A 25123-nucleotide genomic window follows, 5' to 3' on the forward strand; every position below is an offset into this window, starting at 1 on the left:
TCCATTTTTCCTGCAGTAAAGTGAAAGTCACTAATTGTTTCAGATTTGCAATTAGGGAATTGCAGTTTCATTTTAGCAAAGCTTTGATTGTGGCATAATTGTTCCAGCAGAAAAAAAATGACTTTCCTATCAGAGGCTTCTGCTGTGTATTCATACTGTGCACATCTTTGGTGCTGTATATCTTTCCATTTTAATTACCAAATGTTTCCCCACAGAGCCTTTGCAAACCTTTGCAGAACTGGTGTTTGTACTGTGTGACTCCCACAGTATAAAAACGGAGAGTGGAAATGCTCTCATGTACAACAGATGAAGGCAGAAGAGCAAAAGATAAATAGACATTTGATGTTTTAAATGCTTTCTCCACATTTGCCAAATCCTTGTGAAATGCCATGGGATACATCAAATTTCGATAGTTTTAAAATTTGCATTTCTGGGCCATGCACTTTTCCATTGTTTTCCCTTTCAAGCCAGTGTTCTTTTATTGAAGTCTCTCTACCACCATTGGATGTCTTTCACTTTCACAGAAATGAGTCCGTGTGGACTGGTTCTGAATCTTGAAATGTGTAAGTCTGGAGAATGACAATAGCTTTTCAAAAAACTGAAAAGTTAAAAGAGACTCACTGTTGGTGCTGTGCACAGTTTCACCTCTGGCAAACAGGTTGTGGGACAAAAGGAATTTGAGAGGGGGGAGAAATGTCTCACTCAAACTACTTTCATCTTTCTTTCAAATTATTGTTTGTCTTTAGTCACAGTGAGTCATTTTAAAATGCTACCTTTCCTGGCAGAGTTAAGCAAGGTGAAAGCAGCTTCTGTGAAATGGGATGGTCCCCACAATGGCAAGGAATATAATTTAAGGCTTTAGAGTATGAGATCTGAGTTGAAAAAAGAGGTCTAAGATTGCTTTCTCCCAGTGCAGCATTTTTGGAATGAGATCAGATAAACACAGGGCTTCCTCAAATGGGCAGACTGGAGCTAGGGGTGTAATAATGTATGTCTGAGTGTGCAAAAGCCACTCCAAGTTTGGATAGACTGGAAGCAGGACAAGGAAAGTGAGGCCTAAGGTATTGATGTCAGCAAAAGTTGGACAGGTTCCGCACGGGGAGCAAAACTGGGGAAATGAAGAGAGATATAGGATGCAGGAGAATCAGAAGAAAATCACAGGGAACCACGCAGGGACATCATTGATTTGTCTGCCATCAATCTTGCCTACATAGCACTTTCTTCAGGTAGCCAATCACCAGAATATGGAACATTAGAGCACAGAATAAACATAATTTTCTTGTTGTTTTCTTCCCTCTTCTGAAAATACAACTATCATAATATCTCAGACGCGAAATGTTCCTTGCATGCATTCCCTGTTTGCAAGAAAACATTCATTCATTCGTTCATTCATTTCGCAACATTTATACACTGTTTGATTGTAATGATAATGCTATAAGACCTCTAATTTGGCAATAGTATGAACTGTTGACATTTCACCGGACAACAACTTGAGGTGTTGTCTGGTGAAAGTTGAAAGGAGTTGATTTGGGAGACGAATATATATCATAAATAAGAGAGAAAATACCTTAGGCTATCCAAATCTTTTACTGCAAGGTTTGTGGGCCTTTAAAAAATTGTATGATTGTCTCTTGGAAAAATATCAGTTGGTTTCCACAAAAGTAATGTTGCTCTTTATTTTTATTTTTAACATCTGGGTCACAGATAATGAGTTGATGGTCCACTACATCTGCAGAGTATTAGTGTAAAAGTAGGAATAGGTTGCTGATCTTGAAGTTTCAAATCTGGCCAACTAGAAGTTACAGTTGGGAAATCCTGTTTGATCTGTTAGTACATCCTGTATTGCAATGCAATACAAGCCATATCTGAAAACCGTATTATACTCAGTGGACGCACTTATACTGGTGCTTATTAAAATGTCATTTGCTGTGCCCCCAGATAACTCACTTTCATGCATGAAATAATGCATGGGCATTTCAAGTAGTTTTAAGTAGTTACCATGGCGATAACCTTCTTCCTACAATATTTCCACCTGCGCTTATTCATAGATAGCTCTCATTAGTGCAAAGCTCTCTACTAGGTAGATAGCCATTTTGTTCCAATAACAGGAAGGATCCTAGTGACAGAACACCTTAGCGCCTGCTCCCTCTCACACGTTGTTTGTTGTTGTTTAGTCGTTTAGTCGTGTCCGACTCTTTGTGACCCCATGGACCAGAGCACGCCAGGCACTCCTGTCTTCCACTGCCTCCCGCAGTTTGGTCAGACTCATGTTTGTGGCTTCGAGAACACTGTCCAACCATCTCGTCCTCTGTCGTCCCCTTCTCCTTGTGCCCTCAATCTTTCCCAACATCAGGGTCTTTTCCAGGGAGTCTTCTCTTCTCATGAGGTGGCCAAAGTATTGGAGCCTCAGCTTCACAATCTGTCCTTCCAGTGACCACTCAGGGCTGATTTCCTTAAGAATGGATGCGTTTGATCTTCTTGCAGTCCATGGGACTCTCAAGAGTCTCCTCCAGCACCATAATTCAAAAGCATCAATTCTTTGGTGATCAGCCTTCTTTATGGTCCAGCTCTCACTTCCATAAATCACTACTGGGAAAACCATGGCTTTAACTATACGGACCTTTGTTGGCAAGGTGATGTCTCTGCTTTTTAAGACGCTGTCTAGGTTTGGTGTTATGTACTGAGTTGAATAGGATCCAAACTGTAGCAGTCTGATTGGTCCTAGAACAATAGGATCCAAAAGGCAGCAGTCTGATTGGTCCTAGAACAATAGGATTCAGAATGCAGCAGTCTGATTGGTCCTAGAACAATGCAGCAGTATGATTGGTTGGCAGGAACCACCCAATCCTGCTCCAGATAGAAGTGAATCCACAACCTGATTGGCTTACAGTAGAATTCCAGAATTAGCCAATCATGTGCAGCCCATTGTGTAAATAATGTATATAAAGCAGATACTGTGAGGGGACAATTATTCATTCATTCCTCCTCACCACTATGAGCTGAATAAAGAGCATGAAATCACTTTGCGACTCTGAGTATATTTCACTGGCGACGAGGATGGGATCCCGCTGAGCTGACTGCCACACACAGCACCGCAGCACCGCCAACTGCCGCACCGCTGCCTCGCACCGTGTATCCAGGCTTCAGCTCCGGGGCACAAGGAACTCAGAATGGCAGCCAACAGCAGCTTCTCGCCATTCAACCCAGCATCTGGAGACTGGGAAGCGTACGCCTCCCGTTTCACCTTCCTCCTAGAAGCCAAAGGGGTCACCGACGAAGAAGACGCCAAGAAGAGGGCGATATTCTTCAGCGTCTGCGGAGAGGAGACGTTTGAAATCGCCCGGGCTCTCCTTGCGCCTGAAGACGTCGCTACTGTTCCATACAAAACAATAATGGAACAGCTGAAGGGGCACTTTTCGCCGCAGCCCTCAGTGGTGGCTCGTCGAAATGCCTTCTACGCAAAGCGGCAAGCCCCTGGGGAAACCATAGCTGGGTTTGTGACCTCTCTCCGCCAAGCCGCCCGGTTCTGCAACTTCTCAGAGCTGGAGAACATGCTTCGTGACCGCCTCGTCGGTGGCCTGAAGGATGAGAAGCTGCAACGGCGCCTCTACGCTAAGAAGGACCTAACGTTCCAGGTCGCTCTGGAGGAGGCCCTGGCAACAGAAGCTGCCGAGAGGTCGACCCAAGAGGCACGGCCGAGCCTGCCATCCCAACCGAGGGTCCACCATGAAGACCTCACCGACGACTCAGGATCCGACAGGGAGGAGGTGCACCGAGTACAGCAGCGCACTCAAGCAGCGCACAGACCACAGCTGCCTCGACGAGAAGGAGGGAGCTGCGCAAGCTGCGGGGAGAGTCACGAGAGGAGGACCTGCCGTTTCCGCAACGCAGAGTGCAGGCAGTGCAGAAAATCGGGACACATCGCCCGGGTGTGTCGGGCTCGGCCCACCCGACACCAGGCATCAGATGACCAATCCAAGAGCCCCAGGTCCCGGGGCCCAACGCACCAAGGCAACTCGACGGAGCTCACGGACTTCCAGGTATGCCAGTTGCCCCACCCCAACGTAGAGAAAATTTATGTAGAGGTACAGATAGAGGGGGCCCCATGCCGCATGGAGCTTGACACGGGTTCAACTCTATCCATAATCTCGGCAAGGACCTTAAGGAAACTGTGTCCCACTGGGGGTCCCAAACTCAGGCCGGCCCCATTCACCCTCCGGGACTTCCAGAAACGTAAGGTCCCCACAATGGGGGTGGGGACCTTCAGGGTGCAATACCGAGGGCGGACGCGGCAACTGGACTTGCTTGTGGTCAAGGGCCCCTACATTAGCTTACTGGGATTGGCATGGTTTGGACCACTGGGGCTAGCTGTCACCGGGGTGAACCACACTAGCTTACAAGTGGACGTGGACGCCATATGCAAGGAATTTCCAGGGGTTTTCGATGGGAAATTGGGACAGTATACGGGCCCCCCCATTGCGCTACAGCTTGACCCCGCAGTACGACCGGTCAGGCTCAAGGCCCGCCGGGTCCCGTTCGCCTTGAAACCCCGTATAGACGAGGAATTGGACCGACTCGTAGAGCAAGGAGTGCTGGAGCCGGTGCCTAATGCTCCCTGGGAAACCCCAATCGTCACACCCGTCAAGCCTAATGGTTCGGTCCGCATCTGCGCAGACTACAAATGTACCATAAACAAGGCCCTCACGGCCCACGCATACCCAGTGCCAGTGGTCAGCCATGTCCTTGCCACCCTGGCTGGGTCGAAAATTTTTGGCAAGCTGGACTTGGCCCAAGCATATCAACAGCTGCCAGTAGATGAGGCCACAGCAGAGGCACAGACGATTGTGACGCACAGAGGAGCGTTCAGGGTAAAGCGGCTGCAATTCGGTGTCAGCGTGGCACCAGGCATATTCCAGAATATAATGGACTCTCTCCTTAAAGGGATTCCTGGCGTCACCCCCTTCTTCGATGATGTGTTGATTGCCGGCCCCACACCAGAGGAGTTTGAGGACCGCCTCCGCACCGTTCTGCACCGTTTCCAGACGGCGGGTCTCAAGGTGAAGCGGGAAAAATGTCTACTAGGAGTGCCTCAGGTGGACTTTCTGGGATTTATGGTGGACGCAGAAGGGGTCCACCCGACTGGGGACAAGGTACGGGCCATTTGTGATGCCCCAGCGCCCAAGAGCAAGACGGAACTTCAGGCCTTCTTGGGACTATTGAACTTTTACCATTCCTTCCTTCCCCACAAGGCGGCGGTAGCGGAGCCCCTACACAGACTCCTGGACAAGCGGGCCCCTTGGGTGTGGGGCCAGCGCCAGGAGGCCGCATTCCAGGCAGTCAAGGACTTGCTTGTCTCAAACTCGGTCTTGGCACACTTCGACGAGAGGCTGCCGGTGGTGCTAGCATGCGACGCCTCACCCTATGGCATTGGAGCTGTCCTGGGGCACCAACTCCCGGATGGAAGAGAGGTACCGGTGGCGTACTTTTCCCAGACACTCAACACAACCGAGCGGAACTACTCGCAAATCGACAAGGAGGGTCTGGCAATCGTAAAGGGAGTAAAAAAATTCCATGATTTCTTGTACGGGCGGCCCTTCACCGTGGTGACTGACCACAAGCCGTTGCTTGGCTTGTTTGCCCCCGAAAAGCAGACCCCCCAAGTGCTGTCTCCTCGCGTCCTCAGGTGGTCAATTTTCCTTGCCAGCTACCAGTATGCACTGATTCACCGACCTGGGAAGGCGATGGGCCATGCGGACGCCCTCAGCAGGCTACCACTACCGGAAACAGGCCCTGACCCAGCACCTGCACAAGAGGTTATGAGCCTGGAGCTGCTTCCCGACCGCCCCATTCAGGCACAAGAAGTTGCACACCATTCCAAGAAAGATAGGGTCATCTCCCGGGTCCTGGACTGGGTGTGGAGGGGATGGCCCAGCAGCAGCCCCGGGCCAGAATTCGCCGGCTACACAACCCGCAAACATGAACTGTCGGCCCACAAGGGGTGCCTGTTATGGGGAAGCAGAGTCGTTGTTCCCCAGCCCCTCTGCAAAAGGGTCCTCACAGCCCTACACGAGACACATCCAGGGGTAGTAAGAATGAAGGCCCTTGCCAGGAGTTATGTGTGGTGGCCGGGGATCGATGGAGAGATAGAGGCCTGGGTCAAACACTGCCAGGCCTGCCAAGAATCCCGCCCAGATCCCCCAAGGGCCCCAGTCCAGTCCTGGGAGTCCGCCCGAGCACCATGGTCACGCCTGCATGTGGATTTCGCTGGCCCCTTTCAGGGGAAAACATTCTTCATAGTGGTGGACTCCTACACCAAATGGCTGGAAGTCGCACTGGTACCGTCCACTTCCACGTCCGCAGCCATCCGGGTACTACGCAGGCTGTTTGCAACCCACGGGCTCCCTGACACTCTCGTCTCAGACAACGGGACTGCATTTACGTCAGGAGAATTCCAAACCTTCACAGCGCAGAACGCCATCCGCCACATCCGTTCGGCGCCGTTCCACCCTGCCACCAATGGCCAAGCAGAACGCATGGTGCGGACCACCAAGGACACCCTTCGCCGCATGACGCAAGGGGACTGGGAGTACCGCCTTGCCACATTCCTTCTAGCACAGCACAGCACCCCCAGCTCAACGACCGGCCGGAGCCCCGCTGAACTACTAATGGGTCGGCGCCTTGCAATCAGATTGGACCGCCTTCACCCCGATAGAGCTCAGGATGAGGTAGTGGTGGGGGAAGGCAGGAACCCCCGGACCTTCGAGGCCCAGGACCCAGTGTACGCAAAGAATTTTGGGGCAGGCCCAGCATGGGTACCCGCCACAATCACCAGGGTCACTGGCCCCGTGTCGTACGAGGTGCTAACGGATGGGGGGCAATGCTGGCGCCGCCACTGCGACCAGATACGGCGACGATTCCCGGGAGAAAACCAGGAGGAGGACAGGTCAGAGGAGTCCCAAGGGAACAGCGGGGCAGTGAGGCCCATAGAGCAGGAGGGGCCAGCAGGAGAGGCAGAATCAGTAAATACAGAGAGGACCCGTGAGGCCGAAAGGACACCGGAACCAGAACCACGACTGAGCGAGCCGGTTGCACCAGACCAAACAGCCGCATCACAGCCAGCATCCTTGGAACACGAGCCAGAACCCGGAGCCCGGACCAGGGAACACCCCAGGCCACAACGCACACGTAGGCCGCCGGCATACCTTGAGGACTATGAATGCGACCTCCCGGGCAGGACTGGAACTTAGAGGGGAGGGGTGTTATGTACTGAGTTGAATAGGATCCAAACTGTAGCAGTCTGATTGGTCCTAGAACAATAGGATCCAAAAGGCAGCAGTCTGATTGGTCCTAGAACAATAGGATTCAGAATGCAGCAGTCTGATTGGTCCTAGAACAATGCAGCAGTATGATTGGTTGGCAGGAACCACCCAATCCTGCTCCAGATAGAAGTGAATCCACAACCTGATTGGCTTACAGTAGAATTCCAGAATTAGCCAATCATGTGCAGCCCATTGTGTAAATAATGTATATAAAGCAGATACTGTGAGGGGACAATTATTCATTCATTCCTCCTCACCACTATGAGCTGAATAAAGAGCATGAAATCACTTTGCGACTCTGAGTATATTTCATTTGGCATCGCCTTTCTCCCAAGGAGCAGGCGTCTTTTAATTTCGTGACTGCTGTCACCATCTGCAGTGATCATGGAGCCCAAGAAAGTAAAATCTCTCACTGCCTCCATTTCTTCCCCTTCTATTTGCCAGGAGGTGATGGGCCCAGTGGCCATGAGCTTCTTTTTTTGATGTTGAGCTTCAGACCATATTTTGTGCTCTCCTCTTTCACCCTCATTAAAAGGTTCTTTAATTCCTCCTCACTTTCTGCCATCAAGGTTGTGTCATCTTCATATCTGAGGTTGTTGATATTTCTTCCGGCAATCTTAATTCTGGCTTGGGATTCATCCAGCCCAGCCTTTCGCATGATGAATTCTGCATATAAGTTAAATAAGCAGGGAGACAATATACAGCCTTGCCGTACTCCTTTCCCAATTTTGAACCAATCAGTTGTTCCATATCCAGTTCTAACTGTAGCTTCTTGTCCCACATAGAGATTTCTCAGGAGACAGATGAGGTGATCAGGCACTCCCATTTCTTTAAGAACTTGCCATAGTTTGCTGTGGTTGACACAGTCAAAGGCTTTTGCATAGTCAATGAAGCAGAAGTAGATGTCTTTCTGGAACTCTCTAGCCTTCTCCATAATCCAGCGCATGTTTGCAATTTGGTCTCTGGTTCCTCTGCCCAGCCAGATGGGTGGGATATTATTATTATTATTATTATTATTATTATTATTTCAGTCACTGTACTAGCTGGACTATCTGCTCTCTCTACCTGCCCTTCACCCACAGCAAGCTCTTATGCCACCAATGTTCTGTGGCACCACCAAAAAAGAGGACATAGATTGGCATCAAAATGTAGAAATACATCTCACCATTGTGGGGAAGACTCTAGCTCGGTAGCCTGTGTGCCTTCTCAGTCTGCTGCCTAGGAATTAACTGCTGATGGGCAACTTCAAGACCACTGCTCACCTTTCTTATGATTCTTTCTCTTTGGACCAGATAGCCCATGGAACAGAGGACTATCCTCTGTTAAGTAGGTCACATGGCCACTCTACCCACCATCAAGTCTTTTTATATGTTGATATTTATTGTGGGTTTTTAAAAAACAAACAACAGCAGTAGCATCAACGAGTATTTTAATGTTACTTTTAAGCTGCCGTGGAAGGATTTGTATCCTCCAAAGTGGGATATAACTAACTGCAATATTGATAAATATTCATTGAGCAATAAAGCGATATCTATGGCTATATGGCTGTAAAAGACACTCCGGATGTCTTCAGACACATTCATTCCCTGTTTCCAGTAGAAATAGGCAGAGTTAGTATACAAAATGGATTATAGCACGTGCATGATGCAGCTGGCAGAACTGGGCTGAAAAGGGGCACTGCCACATGCTGTTGTCATTTATAGAAAAGGCTTCCAGGGTTGTGCAATTTATTCACCTCTCAGGTTATACAAAACGAGATCTATAATAGCTGTAATAATGCCTTCCCTTTCAAATATAGTGGTGTGTCTGGTAGGTGGAAATTATGAACAGCACAGTTGTGTGCTTGTGCTTTTAGGGCCTCTGAAGTCTTTTTATTTTAAGTGAAGAATTCCTTTCTCTTCTGAGAAAACTCCGGCACAGTTTTATTGTCTCAACTGGGTTTCAATTGTGCTGACTGTTGCTGCTGCTATTATTCTTCTGATCTGCTGCTCTCCAAGTAGATTTTGATTGTTGCTATATTTTAAGTGATGTTTGGGAATTGACTTACACATGCTGAAAAGGAAGGTACCATATTTTAATTAGTGAGCTAACTTAATAGAACAGGAAGGGAAATGTCATGTATAGGCATGGATTTTTACTTCATTGCAGACCTGGGGTCAGACAGCTCTTCCTGCCATTCTGCTTCCAAAGGTTCAGGAGCGTCCTTTCGACTAGGATCTGACACTGAACAGAATCCAGGGGTACAGTGTAAATTGAAGTTGTGTCTTTATATTTCCCTAAAAGGGGATAGCTCATTTTCCCGACCTGCATATTCAGACTGGAATAGTGACAAATCTAAATCCTTTTAGGGGAAACCAGAAGCCTTGCATGCAGCAATTTACCAATCTTTCGTGACATCTCCTTTGTGAAAGGTCATCTGTAACTCTTGGTGACCTGTGACAGTAAAGTCAAAGGAAAGGCATTTAGGGGCTCATTATATTGATAACTTATGACAGACAATCATTATAAAGATGCATGAGGGAATCGATAGGTTGTCTGTTGCTTAAGGCATTTCTGCTCCATTAGTCTCCAAGGCTTGACTGAGCTTCCTCATTGAGCCAATTGCAGGATCATATTTAAGATATGGAACTGTAAGGGGAGAATGTATAATGCAAGTTGAAATAATCAAGGCATAAAGACCATCACTTTTTATACTTATTAGGTAATTATTGCTGCCAATACCGTCAATTTTCATACTTCCTTACACCATGCTTCTTTTTGATAGATCTTTAGAATTCTTCCAGCATTTTGCAACTAATAAATGCACCGCTACAAACAAACAAAATCAAGCATTTCCACATGTTGCTGGCCTACAACTCCCATTTTCCCTGACCATTTGCCATATTGGCTGGTGCTGATGGTAGCTGGTGTCCAACAACATCTGGTGAACAGCATGGCCACCCCTGAACCAACATTCTGTATCAAATAGTAGCCAACCAGTTGCCTCTTGGAAGCAAATCAGCACCACATGAAAGCAATAGTCCATTCTTCTTCTCACCATCTGGCATTCAGAGATTACTACCTCTGCATTTGGAGAGTCGTGCCTTAGGGCACCGGGGAGAATACAATGATTTTTTCCAGTCCACTGATTCCTCCATGGTTTATATTGATTACTCCATTAGGGGTGTTTTAGTAAAGGTGCTCATCTCAAAGGAATTGTTCTCTAGCAATTATATGGATGGTCAACTGGTCTATAAGAATGCCTCAGCAATGAGACACAGTCAGCATGAACATTTCATGTTAAATTGTTACCTTGTGCTCACACTGGTAAGCACATTACCAACCTGCCTCTTGAGAGGATTTTGGGGGGAGTGCATTTGTTCTTCTGACTCTCTTGGAAGATGAGCTCACATTGCTCAAATTCGCAGGTCTCTTATCCAGTAAGCCTTTATTGCAGCATTGTGGTGTAAACCACTGAGCCTTGGGCTTGCCGATAGGAAGGTCGGCGGTTCGAATCCCCACAACGGGGTAAGCTCCCATTGCTCGGTCCCTGCTCCTGCCAACCTAGCAGTTCGAAAACACGTCAAAGTGCAAGTAGATAAATAGGTACCGTTCCGGCGGGAAGGTAAATGGCGATTCCGTGCACTGCTCTGGTTTAGCCAGAAGTCGCTTAGTCATGCTGGCCACATGACCCAGAAAAACTGTCTGCGGACAAATGTCAGCTCCCTCGGCCTGTAAAGCAAGATGTGTGCTGCAACCCGAGTCGTTTGTGACCGGACTTAACTGTCAGGGGTCCTTTACCTTTACCTTTTAGTGCAACTATAGTGTAGACTAAGCCAAACCTTAAAGGGGAAAATTGACTTCTACTCTTCGGACCACCACTTTGGAAATGGAGCAATTCCTCAGAATGCAAACTTTGGCCATCTGAGGCATAGCTGAACTCTATACCTTTGCAATCCTACAATTCTTTATGGCTCTGGTATTAATCCAGGCATGGTGAGCCACAATGAATAAAATGAATGTGGAACAGTTAAAATCCCTGCTTCTGAATTAACATCTCTAGCCCACAGCTATGCCATCTGCTGCTCTACGATTTATGAGTAGTAAACTCTCAGTCCTCTGTCCCGTACATTTCAAATGCAGAGCTCCAGGACCCCTACGAACATGACTAGGTTTGATTTATGAACATGACTAGTGCTTCTTCTGTGGTCCATTATGAAGATGCTCTTTCACATAATAGAAAACAAGCCTTGCCACATTTCCATCTGACAAGCATTGAACGTTACGAAAGTATTTGAAACTGCCCAATTGGAAGAAATGAAGTAGCAAAGCAGACTGGTAATTCTCCAGCCTAAATATGTTTTGCGTTTTGCTAACAGCAGAAAGTAAAGCATCTATTACAACAGGATGCATTATCATACTGCGATCATTCCCTATTGCTATCTAGTTCACCTGTGTGCATTTGATTGATCCTGATGCTCATTTTTCAACCTCTGTGGACCTTGCACATGATAGCTTGGACATACAGTGCTTTTTTCAAGCCTTCAGCCTCTAGGTTTTTGAACCTTCCACTATAAACACAATCTAAAAATAAAGCAGGGGTATGGATATGTGTGTGCATGCAGACATGTCTTCATCATACAAGTACCCTGGGGGAACCTTTCAAGAGGATGATTCCTTCATTCTGATTAGAGAGGCGTGTGAAGTGCATTGATTATTACTTTGCACAAGGCATCCAGAACACCTCTGAGGTTCTTTGGGATCATGAGAGAAAGCACTAAGTTTAATGTGAAGTCCAAGTGAACAGGAACCTTGTTTTTCTCTCTCTGAAATGCAAGGATAAACATTTCCTGAAATTCAAGAGAAAACAGATCACCGCTCATGAAAATGTCAAGAGAATTTTTATGTGACCACAGCCCATGATTTAGGTGTCAAAGGGACACTTAAGTTCATAGAGTATTGTATTTTGTTGGTTTTCACCCAGTGGGTATGTTTTCATTTGGTCTTTTTTTCTATGGATTTCTTTTGCGGGTTAACTTTACTCATGTATTGGAAGATAACCTGCCATGTCAGGCGTGGGGACCCCTTGTCATCTCAAGGGCCACCTATGTTCTGTGCCATCTTTTGAGGACCACATGCCAGTGGTGGGTGGAGCTGGAAGCAGAAGTAGGCGGGCCGGGCCAATCCTCTTTTAAAAATAATGGTTGCTTTGAAATTATTGTCATTTTTACATGTCATTTTTTTAAAAGGCAAATTGGCTTCCAAAAGGCAGAATGTGTATGTGTGTATGTGCTTATATGTATATAATTAAACACAAAGAAGTGGAATGATGCAGGGTATAAAACCAGCGGAAGCAGCACAAGGGCTACCCCTGGGACCTTTAACTAAATTTAGACCTCATTTACATCTGTGCATCCCTGATTGAACTGCTGCCTTGGTCCTAAGAGAAGAACTCATTGCCCTGCATTCAAATTTGCATTGGGTAATTATAAGACAGGGTGATTCACTGAGCAAGTCACAGCAAAGCCAGGTTAGAATTTGCATTTCAAACATACTGCAGATGATTCACTGCCATTGTGCTATATGAAAACTGACAGCAGGCTCAGGAGGAATTGAACCACATCGTATGGAAAACAAACTCCAGCCACTGCAGAGGCCTTTAGGCAGGGTAAGAGAATTTGACTGGTAGAACTCTGCACAGAAAGGGGATTTCCAGACTGTCCCTATCTTCAGGTGAGATTCAGTCAGCATATTCAGGTGGTGAAATTATAATTGATCGGGAGCTCTTGCACCACAAACCCCACTTCCCCAAAATATCAGACATTTTGTGATACAGAAAGTGATGGGAGAATGGAAAGTGTGGGGTAATACTTGGGTTTGATGCAAGGTCATCTACTCACCACCCTCTGCCACAAACAAATCAGAATGAACGCTCAATAAACAGCACCCACAGCCTAGCCTCTGCTTAACTGAAGCCATGCCCTTCTCGATTTTCACAACTGGCTGGCTTACAAAGTAGACTTTCCTGAAGGACAGTTACAACATTGCTCTGTTGCCAGGGAAGAGTAGGAGGACAGGAGAAGAAACTACAGTAGTACCTCTGGTTACGAACTTAATTTGTTCCAGAAGTCCGTTCTTAAGTTGAAACCTTTCTTAACCTGAGGTACCACTTTAGCTAATGGGGCCTCCCACTGCTGCGCCGCCGCTGCGCAATTACTGTTCTCATCCTGAGGTAAAGTTCTTAACCCGAGGTACTACTTCCGGGTCAGCGGAGTCTGTAACCTGAAGTGTTTGTAACCTGAGGTGTTTGTAACCCGAGATACCACTGTACAAGGGAAGCATGCATTTGATTATTGTGGGCAGAAAAGCCATTCGGGAATAGGGGTACAATTTGGAATGGGAATCAGTGAAAAGGAAGTAGGGTTTAGCATTCCAATATTGTTTTTCCAGTTATGATTACTTCTCTATAAGTGGCTTTGACTCTTTGGAAAACATTTGGGGTAACACTGGCCTTTATTCCAAGATCACCTCATCCCTGGATTTTCTTTCTGCTGTGCTTACATGATGCAGAAGTAAGCTGAAAGCAAGGAAAAGGAACTCAAGAACTATTCGGGACTTTACTCCTCTCTGGTTTTTATCGTGTCAGTGTAAACAATAGCACAGTCATTATCCTGGGTGGGTGGAGTTCAAAATCCATGGAAAACAAGAAGGGCATTGTGAACAGGCAATTTGTCATCTGAGAATCCATGAATGCAGATATGGTACTGGGGAAAACTCTGGTATGAATCTTTGTGCATTAAAATATTTCTACCCCTCGTGATTGTGGTGGTGTCATTGCTGTATCCAAGTAAGGCTGTGTTCACACCATACATCTAAAGCACATTTCTTTTCCTCCCTAAGAATCATAGGAGCTATAGTTAAGGTCACCAGGAATTGTAGCTCTGTGAGGGGTAAACTATAGTTCCCAGGATTCTTTGATGGGTGTGTGTGTACGGTGTGTGTACACAGCTTAAGAGTTTCAGGGTGTACCAAGGAAAAGTCCATTCACAAGAGCTTCTACAACCAACTCATTGCAAGTGCTGCCATTTAATTTTATTTTTAAAAAGAGAAACACATTTTCACAAAAGCTCTGAATTGAGGGGGGGAAGCCCATCAAAGGTTTCATAGCTTGAGGCAGGCAGCCTGCAGCTCATTCCTTCCTGCTTACCTCCAGTTACACATCACCTTACTATATGGTCTTGGTGCCCTTGGTTTATTCAGTCTCTTTAACTCCCGCAACCATAATGTTCCCTGCCGAAAAGAAACACATTTTGAGTTTTGCAGTTTTTGAATTTCAAAGATGTGAGTTTCATAAGAAGGCATTTCACAGTCCTCTAGTTCACATTTTGTCCAGCTTGATTTGACATGCACGTGGAAAGTTTGCTAATGCCTTCGTTGACATCTGACAATTTCATGCATAAAATTAGTGTAATCTTAGAAGTGTTTTCTTTATTTTGTTTCAGCATTAGTTCAGTTTGAGTGGCATGATGCATAAATAATATAAGATAAATGCAATCATGTAGCACTGTTCTTTTTTTGTTCATTTGTTTCTAATATATTTTTTAATCTCCAAGGCTTAAAAAGGATCTGCTTATAATGGTGCAGTCTCACAGACTGATCAGTTTGTTTATTAATACCATACAGATGTAAGTTCTAAAGAGGAGTACTGTGTAACACTCCTTTTATGTTGGATAATCACTGAACTATATTAAGTAAAGACTTCTTATGACAATGGGGGACACAACTGCTACATAGCTGGAAGCAATAATTGGAGACAAATTCTTTATTTCAATCTAACAGTAGTCCCCTAATGTGGTAGTCTGGATACTTGAGAGACCTAATGGAACCTTAATTTTATGAACATAGAACCAACAAATTATTTCTTGTCCTCAAAAGCTTTTGATGTCAATCAACAGCTGGATGATTTATACCATCTGACTCTTGATATATATATATATATATATATATATATATATATGCTATTCAAGTTTTAAATTTGGCTATCAAAACCATTCATCAAAATTTACATTTTTCTTTTTTTCAAAAACAAAACATCAGCTGTGTTTTGCTTAGTCTAAAAACAGTCTCAATCTTTGGAATATTCTCGGCATTTTCTGTGATTTACCAAGAAAATGTCACGTCTACCAAGAAAATGAGAGGGCAGAATTACATGTACCCTTGTTGTCTCACATTTCTTTCAGCGCCAAAGACAAGCAGATATCTGGAATACCTGACATAGCTGCAAGCCAAGTGAGACTAGCACAGCATGATGGGGGAAATGACCTCCTTAGGACCCAGCTACCAACACCTGCATGAGGAATCCCTACAGTCATCAGAAAAAGGAGGGTGGTTGTGCCAAACTGGAGTTAGCCTGCTGAGATATGCATACGGTATGTTCTCTGAAGCTGGAATGACATGCCTTCTCCCCTGGCAAGCCATTTGTCACATGAAAGTCTAGAGGCTGCACCAAAGAAAATAAGCAAATGTGTTGAGAAATAGAGAAATATGAAAGAGGAGTTCCCTGACCTTACCTGGATCTCCTAATTTTTCAACAGGTGCACCGAAAAGTAAAATACAAGATTGTCACCCAATCCTAAAGCATAGTAGAGTGGTACCTCTGGTTATGAACTTAATTCGTTCTGGAGGTCCGTTCTTAAGCTGAAACCATTCTTATCCTGAGGTGCGCTTTCACTAATGGGACCTCTGGAGTGCGATTTCCGTTCACATCCTGGGGCAAAGTTCGCGATCAGGAGCAGCTACTTCCAGGTTAGCGGAGCTCGTAACCTGAAGCGTTCGTAACCAGAGGTACCACTGTAAAGTTCTATAATAATCACTAAATTTTGGACAGGTTTTGTCATCTCTTTTAAAGTTATTGTAGGCCACCCTGCATGATGAAAATATTTTATTTTTTAAAAAACCCATAATAAATCAAACACCACACTTGCCTTTACCATTTTGGAAAGTGTTATATAGACATAAAAAATAAAAAATCATTCTCTCTAGTACCACACAGGTGTACTTATGTGACACACTTTTTAAAAGACCATGGAGAGCCCATGTGAGACTATCCCTTCCCTTACTACAATACCTGGTGTCTCACACACTTCTGCTTTTTTCTGAGTTTTTAGTTCTTTGAACAATGTGTGCTCTCCTGCTTCAACTGGCAGTCCAATCTTATGCATGTTTTCTCACTGTGCTCAATGACATTTACAGCGCAGTCCTAGCCATGTCTACTCAGAAGTAAGTCCTACTGAATTCAGTGGGGCTTACTCCTAGTTAGATGGAGTTAGGACTGCAGCTTTACTTATTGTGTAGACCTATGTGTTTAGGATTGCAGCCTCACTATGAGATGAGTGTGGGTGTTAGTCTGTGCACACAATGTAAATTTAAAACACATTTTAAGCACATTACTTCCCCTGCAAAATCCTGGGGCTATAGTTTACCCCTCAGAGAAGTGAAATTTCCAGCATGCTTATCAAACTACAATTCCCAGGATTCTTGAGGGGAAATAATCTGCTTTAAATCTATGGTATGCACACAGCCTTAGCATAAAAGCTACTGATGCTACCAAGGTATTCCTAGCTGGCTCCATAAGGAAAGGAAAAACTTTGCTATTTTCTATTAAATTCCTAGGAAAAGTTGGTTTTGAGATGGCTGTATCTCTCTCACATGGCAGGCTGCAGGTTTGCCAAATGCATCCTATTGTTTTCACCTCTCTCCATGCTTTCCATCCCCCATATATATCTCTGCAAAGCAGTTCAAGAGGGGATGGTTGATGGACAGACAGTCAGACAATCGACACTCACCGCTGTACAAGTTGTGGCAGAAGAAAGAATAATCAATAAATTGTTCTATATTTAGTTCCTGTACGTTATAAGAACAGAATGTAAATGCGTTCCATTTCATGTTCCCACTCCTGCAGTAGCTCCAATAATGGATTCATGACTATTCCAGCAGGAAGCAGTGAACTGCTTATGAAAAACACCGTAGATGTTGGGACACGTCAATGCAAAAGCAAGATGGAGCACGCACGCTGTGAATTTTGCTTTGCCAGCTGTGACTTACAGCATGTCCAGATGGATGCAGCCAGCCTGATTATTAACACATATACTCGGGGCTTACTGTAAAAAGCTGTTGTTCCCATGGAAGATGGCTTGGAACACATGAACAGAAGTGTTGAGACTGTGAGAATCATTTGATCAGCACAGAGACAGGCAGGGGAGGGTGAGCTTGGGTAAAGTGGTATCATATGTCAGCAGAACGTCTATGCATTACATAAGAATGGGATTGCATATAGACATTTGAGCTAAGCACCCCCAAGCACTTAAAGCAAGTTTGCACTAATGACATATTCAGACACTGGCTCACCAGACCGCCCAGCTTTATATATTCAATGTCTGTAGAATATTGGACAAGCATATTAACCAGATGGGTTTTTCTTTCTTTCTTGAAACGTGTTCTATTTAGAGAACACATTGTGGGGATTATAGAGGCAATGTGCTGCATGATAAAAATAAGTTCCTTCTTTTATTTTCTGATGGTTTAGCCAGAGCAGTTTTAACAGATGACCTCCACTCTAGCTCTTGTTTCCCCATTATGTTCCTTCTGAACAGTTTAATTGCTGTGTTTCTGCCATCCTCCTCTCCTTCTCCAAAAATGCTGAAAACATTTACTACAGTTGCATTGCAGCCCTTTACAGTGTGAACTGACTGGTGCAACTGTACTGCCTGGTTGGGTCAGTAGCACGTAACATTGCTTTTCTGCATTATTTGCCCCACTGCCATTAACTTCAACATCCCCCGTCCTTTTGCTCTCTCATAAAACTGGCAATAAACAGAAACTGGCAGGTCTTGGTGGTTCACTGTGCACCTACACTTCTGGAAAAATACATGTACGCTCACAGCAGACCTCAGGTTTCCAGAATTTATGGTGGACTGGGATGTCCAGCTGAGGGGTAGGGACAACACATGGCACAAATACATCCCAGCCAGCACCATCCACTACTGCGGATGGGAAACAATGAAATAGGGTTTGGAGGCATAAAACTGAAAGTGCATACACATAATCAGTAACCCACACAGCCTGTCAAACCATTAGTTCATCTATATTACTACCATTGATGCTGAGGAGCAGCAGAATTTCAGTGTTTCAAGCACCAGTCCTTATTGCAGATATTCATATTGTGCAGCTTGAAGCAACCGGATGCATTAAAACTGACTCCTTTTGGAATGAAACACTGTCCAGACCCATTAGATTGTTGAAAACTTTACTTGCGGAACTTTCTTCAAAATGGAACAAAAACATCAAAGATACATCCAAATAGTTCCATACAATACTGTGTACAAGTCCAGCACAGGTTCACCTTCTTAGAAATAAAAGGTTATTCCAAACAGACCTGCAAGTAAAGGTTTCTCATCTTACAGCCTCCATTTTGCCTGGAGCACATCTTTACTCCCACAGAGCCTGAGAACAAAAGACTCGGCCACCACCTTTCCAAGATGGCAAATTTGCAATTTAACAGCTCTCATATGATGCAAGGTTAATCACTCACTTGTTAGCTACTAGAGAACAACAGTTTATTATCAACCCATCAAGGAGCTCAGAGAGTTCTAAGTATACTCCAGTGGAATTTCCCTGTTAAGCCTTTTCAGCAATATATACAGGCACTCTCCATTTCAGTGCCAATTAAACAATTATACTTAACAGTCTTTCCCAGCCTTATCTGTAGTTACCAAGAATTGAACCTTCCATCTTTTGCATGCAAAGCACGTGCTATTGAACTGCATCTCCTCTTTTACCCTACTCTTTTGGCTGCCTCTTCTGCCCTGAGCTCACCTTTTTGGCTACTGCCTTCCTCCCTGCTCAGGCAGTCTAGATTGTGTGTGCATGTAAAAGGCAGTGGAACGGTTCACAAACAATGTATGGGTGGATGAGACATTAAGGTAAACCTTGGTTTAGCTGCTATGCTATGTTGTCTTAAAAAACCCATGGAGGAGCAAAATGGCTCCAATCTCCTCCTTGAAAGTCAGCACATTTGCGCATTCATACTAAACCATAGCTTGGCTTGGTATGCTGTGCAAATGCAGCCAAATTCACTCTTCCGTTTATTCTACTTTCCTCGCCAAAGTTGGTGAGGACAAAAGCTGGGCTTCTTTCTTTTTAATTCTTGAAGTTTATCGCCTGTTCTTCCCTGGAGACCTCAGCAAGCAGTAATGCTCCCAAATCCAGAGACAATAACAGAAATAGAATTTTTAGAATTTGTACATTAGAACGAGATAATACACAATTGCTACAAAGCTCCTTTGGAAGCATCTGTAATCTCATCTTGAATTGCTCCTGCTAGCTTATCCTTGCCTCTGGACTTAGGGATTCTAGCCAAATCAAAATAGTTCAGCTATAAGAACAAAAAATTCACGTTCAACTATATAATCTAAAGTGGCTAGTGCTCAATTGTGACTGCTGATCAAAACTAGTTTCCCCAACCTATAGTTGTAACTACTGTGGGGCAGTAAACAACACCAATGAAAAAGTCACTACTGCAAATTATAGTCCAACCCTGTGCATGTGTAGCCAGAAGTAAGTCCCCTTGAGTTTGACAGTGCAACTTTGTAGTGTGCTCTTTATTCTATTTCTTTGCATCATTTCTACAAAAATCAATGAAATAAACAAATACACTACAATTATAATTACAGTACCCAGCACTGTCTGTACCTACAGCATAAAGGCACACAGAATCAGCATAAAACTTTAGCAAAACAGCATGAAAGCGTAATAGCATAACTATTGGCTATAGCCTTGACTATCAGAATGGTTTGGGATGAATAACAACTCTTGAACTGCTACAAGATGATGCTTGCATTGTACATGATCACAAGTACTAGACAGGGAGAAAGCCAAACACAGTTACTCTGTGACATTGATTCATATCAACAATAACTAGTAGTTATTGTTACTGCTATGGCACATAGCAGGAAGCAGGAAGAGAGCTTGGTGTGTGTACTGCAGGAAGTGAGATGTGGGTGGGTAGAACCTATGCTGGCATTGTTCAAGAGCTTGTGCAGAATACAGTGACACAACAACCTTACACTGGAATTTGAATGCCCTAGTTATTGCACTGGTGTAGATGGATACCCAATTGATCCATAATCTGGTGCAGATTGCACAGATTGGCTGATCACCACCAGGCAGTCAACAGCCAGCTGATCCACAGATTCTTACAGAGCACTGTATACCATGATCCTGAAAACATTATGTTTATTTCTATGTAAAAGGATTTAGGAGTTGGATTTTTACCTATTTATTTTGCTAAGAGCTACAGTATATGCAAAGGTTACCACCAGTAGCTTCAGAATTACCACTGGTGGAGCCAAAAATTATCTAAATTGTGAAAGAAAGCTAAGCTCTTTCAGAGGAATTCAATGTTGCACTAAGGCTTTTGTTCTGTCACAGCAAGCATTTGGGCTTGCCAGACAGAAGGATCCCGCTCTCTGTTCCGGGAGTTCTGTTAACTCATACTGGAGGCAATTTGGGGAGGGGGTATAAAGGGGGAGGAGGGAAGGAAAAGCCCCATTGCAGAAGGCTTCTGCTAACAGGACTCATTAGCTGAATTCCGCCCCTTATGTTTGCAAGACTAATTTTCTTTTTCTGGCCTCTAAAATTTACCCAGAAACCTTCTACATTATATGCATGATGAAACGACACCTCGTACTGTATTCACTTGCTCCAAATATTTATTTTGATTTATTACTTTAAATCTATGAAAAAAAAATTAACAATAGTATTTTGATTAAAAATGTTTAGAAAACAGAAATATCTATATTGACAAAAAAACAAAACCTTGCATGTATTAATCAAGACATATTGCCAAATCTCCACTTCCATGGCAGTTCAAAAGAGACAGTTTGTCTAACAGATCTCAAACGCTGGGGAATAATGTAATATCTTTCCACAGAATCCCTTTCAATTATCACCTTTAGACTCTTCCCCTGCGACTCCCATGGTAAATACCTAAGAGCCAGTTACATAAAGGCTCTCTGATTAAAATTAGTCTTGCTAAGTGCTGAAGATGTTAGCTCTTATTTTGCCACAACTGATAAATTTAATTAGTTGTTTCAACCACGAGATCCAACGCGAGACCATTAAGCTTCTGCTACTCAGAAGGCTTTATATCTGAAGTTTGTGTAGCGCAAGGACTGGGAACCTCTGGCTCAGAGGCTTGATTTGGCCCAGCAGGGCTTGCAGTTTCACCCACATGATCATTACTCACAAGCCATGCTCATCAGCAGCTGATGAGTGGTGAGATCAAGCCCCCTTGATTGGCTCCTTGATGGAGTTCCCCATGTTTTCAGTATTAAAGGGTCAGTGTCAATGCTCACTTGTTAGAAAAAAGTTCTTCCACATCTATGGAGAAAAATTGGATGGTTTCATTGTCCCCTTTTTTGTGGATAGTTTCATGTCCACTACTTGAAATGCGAATAATTTTATGCTGTTAATCAAACATCCTAAATAAAGTAAATAACATTGAACCAAGGATGAAATAAAGAGGCATGCATGGAGAACTATTTTCAGGCCCTGAGCTTAAAGTTCCCGACCCCTGTTAAAGGATATACTGGATTATGCACCAATATTGTGGTGGTTTATCTGCCTGCCCCCTGCATAATTGAGGTATAGGAAGGCTCTGCAAAATCCATAGATTAAGCAGGTAGCGTGTCTGTTATTGACAGCCATTGTAGTAAGTAAACTTAAGCAAGTAACAGCATTTGTATTTTGACCAACTGGAAGAGTGCCTCTTATTATAGTATCTACTGTGTCACCTTATATGTCCAGGTACACACTTGTAACAGCCATACCTATAAAACCTATCACAGAATGTCTTTCACTTTTTCTGCTTCTTCTAACTACATACCACAAGTGATGCATCAGTGATCTGAAATGGCTAGCAGCGCTTCAGCAAAGTCCTTCCAACAGCACATTAGGGGAGAGCTGTCCAGCTCGCAGAGTTCTCATTACTTTGAAATGAAATGAGAGACACAGACCATTAACTAGAATTGGGGTCTCACTCTTTTCCTATACTGACTCAGCAGGGTAGCCATCACATACACACACACACACACACACTGCCTCTGGCAACAGCATCTATAGGACCGTTTTGCTTTCAATACTTGATGAGCAGCATCTGTGCATTTCGTATGGTGCATTCAAGGATACTGTTTGTCGGATGCCACATGAAAGGTATTTTCCCTGCTACCATGGCCTCTTAGTAATTCAAGTCTACCTCCAGGAGCAATGTTGAAGTGATGCTCCTCAAGGCCTTCCTAAGCGCCTCCTCACTTGATCTTTTTGTCCCTGAGGCCTGTTGAACTTTACACAAATTCCTCCATTCCTTTTCTCAACCTTCCCACCTCCCCCCGTCTCTACATGGTGCCCATAGCACTCCATACATTTTAAAGCTACTGTGTATATTAGGTGGACTAATATACACCGTGTATATTAGTTGGGTGGGCATGCCATGTATTCCTCTTGTGTTCATGAAGTGCCTGACCCAGAAGTGGCTTGCTAGGTGGGCTGGAGCTACTGCACTACTTTCCCAGTGGGTGGGCTCACTGTTGCTTAAGAGGAGGTAGAAAAGAAGGGGATAAGGCCATATGCAAACACCTACAGCTACAAATGTGTGGTTAAAATGTGCAGTTTTGCATCACACATTATGGCATATACCAGGCATAGGCAAACTCTGGCCCTCCAGATGTTTGGGACTACAATTCCCATCATCCCTAGCTAACAGGACCAGTGGTCAGTGATGATGGGAATTGTAGTCCCAAACATCTGGAGGGCTGGAGTTTGCCTATGCCTGGCATATACTGTGTGTAAATGTGCTGCATCTCTTGCATCAGAAATGAGTGACTTGGCCTTCAGGGAGTGCCTCCCCTCCTTATTTCCAACTGTTTTGCTACCTGAGGCAAAGAACAAGATGGCACTCGCCCCTCATCCCATGTACAGAGGTTACGTGGACAGGCAGATGACCCACATATTTTAAAAGCTTTTTCTGTGGGCATAAGGGCTAGAAACTTTAAAAAATAAGAGCAGGTGAGAATCTGAGAGTGCAAAATTCTATTCATGATTCTTTATGACACTTATGACATAAGAAACTTTTTCATGTGTGGAAGATGCGTCTTTATTGTTATTTGTAATGCACACTGTTTTATAACAAGGATCCCTTAATTAACAACGTCAAGACTGCTTTCCTGTCACACAGTTGGAAAAGGAACTGTGCAGACATATGCAGCAATTATTTGTCATGCCAATATTACAAAGCAAGAACTATAAAGTTATTTTGTAAATGCCAGGTCCCAAATTAATAGCAGGGCATTCCTAACTTGGCAGCTGGGGTGTAGGCTATGCCAGAGTGTTTCCTTCCCCAAATTCCCTGTCAGTTTTAAATAACTGCTCTTTGGTGATTATGTATGAAATATTCTTCATGGACATTCTATTCTTGTATCAGATTTATGAAGAGGATCATGCCTATTTTTCAAATCAATGCATTTCTTAATTATTCGGTTATAAATAATCCTTAAAAGCAAACAAGTCTCTGTTAAAACTTGTACACAGCTTTTTTTCAATTTTGTAATGTAATGAGATTTTGGAACACAGGTCAATAATACAAATGAAATTAGATATTGTGCAGTTTTCAAAGCTTCTTTTCAATATATAAGATGGCCAATCGACAGCAGCAACTTTTAGGCCACAAACGCATTTTCCAAGGCAAAACGTCCGTGATTTTTTATAATGTTATTTATAATGTTGGTATTTGCTTATAATCAAAACTGGCAGGCTCTCTTAAGCCATCCAGTTGTGTCTTTCAACTGTACAGTATATGCCATTCTAATCTACTTTTTTGCCTTTCACTCAGTTTCTTCTCACAGCACCTTTGTATGAAACATATCTTACTCTTTTTACTGAACATCGTAACCCTGTACTTATCTACTTAGAAGTATGTCCTTTTGTGTTCAGTGAGGCTTAGCCCTAGGTAAAAGACGCCTGCTTCTTGGAAGAAGGGCGATGACAAACCTAGACAGCATCTTAAAAAGCAGAGACATCACCTTGCCAACAAAGGTCCGTATAGTTAAAGCCATGGTTTTCCCAGTAGTGATGTATGGAAGTGAGAGCTGGACCATAAAAAAGGCTGATCGCGGAAGAATTGATGCTTTTTAATTATGGTGCTGGAGGAGACTCTTGAGAGTCCCATGGACTGCAAGAAGATCAAACGTATCCATTCTTAAGGAAATCAGCCCTGAGTGCTCACTGGAAGGACAGGTCGTGAAACTGAGGCTCCAATACTTTGGCCACCTCATGAGAAGAAAAGACTCCCTGGAAAAGACCCTGATGTTGGGAAAGATGGAGGGCACAAGGAGAAGGAGACGACAGAGGACGAGATGGTTGGACAGTGTCCTCGAAGCTACAAACATGAGTTTGACCAAACTGCGGGAGGCAGTGGAAGACAGGAGGGCCTGGCGTGCTCTGGTCCATGGGGTCATGGACACGACTAAACAACAACAAAGAAGGTACACAATTTCAACCTGTATTTATGGCTTTTAAATTACTTTTAAATTCCTACTAAGAATTTGATGTGTGCACAAAGAAAGGCATCCTTGGTGCTTGACTAACCTTTAACATTAATTTATAAAATATGTGATCCACTTTCCACCTAAGAGGGGAGCAGTCACTGACAACAAACTGTAAAATGAAACTCTCTTCCACACTAGCTAAAAAGGCAGAGTGTGAGCAACTTT

At 44.2% G+C, this 25123-nt stretch overlaps 2 long non-coding RNA genes across 2 annotated transcripts in view; both read left to right on the plus strand.

The window, feature by feature from the left end:
• Positions 1 to 25123, plus strand: part of LOC308473934 — a 391929-nt gene that overhangs the window by 231773 nt on the left and 135033 nt on the right. The window lies entirely within an intron of this gene.
• LOC308472983 lies at positions 12835 to 18130 on the plus strand. The gene is made up of 3 exons (XR_013983847.1): positions 12835 to 12966; positions 15539 to 15727; positions 17260 to 18130. It is a non-coding gene; the product is annotated as an uncharacterized lncRNA (long non-coding RNA).

Source organism: Podarcis pityusensis (assembly GCF_964106645.2).
Source record: "Podarcis pityusensis genome assembly, chromosome: 3".
In the NCBI taxonomy this organism is placed as follows: Eukaryota; Metazoa; Chordata; class Lepidosauria; order Squamata; family Lacertidae; genus Podarcis; species Podarcis pityusensis.